Source organism: Penaeus monodon, chromosome 7 (genome assembly GCF_015228065.2).
Source record: "Penaeus monodon isolate SGIC_2016 chromosome 7, NSTDA_Pmon_1, whole genome shotgun sequence".
Taxonomy (NCBI): domain Eukaryota; kingdom Metazoa; phylum Arthropoda; class Malacostraca; order Decapoda; family Penaeidae; genus Penaeus; species Penaeus monodon.
The window spans coordinates 30,955,392-30,956,988 of NC_051392.1; positions in this window are offsets into that span (position 1 = coordinate 30,955,392).

A 1,597-nucleotide genomic window follows, 5' to 3' on the forward strand; every position below is an offset into this window, starting at 1 on the left:
ATACCAAGCAGACAAAGAAAAAGACCTTGGAATAATCATAAACAGGAACCTAAGCCCAAATAAAGAGGGCATTCGTGTATGTGGACGAAGGCAAGAGTAAAGGTCATTACAGCCATCATAGGACCTAGTCTTGAGTATGGTGCAGTGGTATGGAGTCCACACGTAAAAAGATATTGTAGATAAACTGAGAAAGAGTTCAAAGAGCAGCCACAAGATATGAGCTACGGAGAAAGACTACAGGTTTTACTACTTTGGAAGAAAGAAGAAAAAGAGGTGGCGTGATAATGATGTTCAACTATATTACAGGAAGGGTGAAATTAGACGAAGACTTTATGTCAACGGCCAGACTTATGGTAGTAGCGTAGAATGGTATTTTGTGGGTAATCCTGACATAGTAAGACCGCTATACACCATAGAATTGTATGGTAGATGGAATGGTAGTTATGGGGAACTCCACATTCCATTGAAGCTACAGAGTGTGATGTTTATCCTATGGTGTGGATAAGCCTTTAGGGCTTTGCTGGGCACTATAGACACTTTGTCTCGGGGTCATAGGGGTGATAATCTATAGGCCTTGTAAACAAGGGCACCATTGTGCTCTGGACTGGGTCAGGACAGTCAGGAGAGGCCAGGGCGCTGGCGTGGCACTTGTGCCACAGTTCAGTACTACCTGTCGAACATGGACGTTCACGAGGGTTTATCTTGGGTATATTCCCGAAATTCCGGTTAAAATCGTACTGAATTCCTTGTGACCATACGAAGTAGACGAGACAGGAGTCTACGCTCTTCGCATTCTCCAAGAGGAGAAATTGGACTCGTCAGGAGACGAGATAATTTACTTGTATAAGTAAGTACACAATTAAATGTATAAAGTTGTTTCATGTATTTATAATAACCAATTTAGATAGTACTGAAATAAGTGAAATATACAAAAGGGGAAAGTCACACGTAAAAATCGGATGCATTATTCTTATAACAGGCACTGAACCCGCTCCGATGGGAGTGGAATAAAAATCTATTATCCAATGGCCTGTACGCAGGAATATATTTGGGTTATATTCCACTTATTACCCTCCTTACTCAAGGGAGTATCTGGGGTGGTAAGAGGAGTATAATATCAAATAGAGCGCTAGGTAATAGAGAAAGACTACAGGTTTTACTACTTTGGAAGAAAGAAGAAAAAGAGGTGACGTGATAATGATGTTCAACTATATTACAGGATGGGTGAAATTAGACGAAGATGACTATATAATAAGTTAAAGGTTCAGTTTCCCAAACTATTGAAACATGGAACAATCTTCCAAACAACGTTGCGTGTGCCAAAACTGCATCAATTAGGAAAGCTTTTCTCCCGTAATGAAACAACAGGGAAGAACACGCACGCACACAATCAGGCGTACCAACATTGCCAGGATGAGTTGTAAAATGAAATTGATTAGATTTTTCATGTTCATAAGTTGAATTAAGCTCGATCACAAATTTAGTTATTGAAAAAACTATTATTTATAGAAAAATATGATGCAAGCGAATGAAATGTCACAAACAAAATTACATTATGAATATATAGAGCTGTAGCAGACAGACGCTCTATTGAATT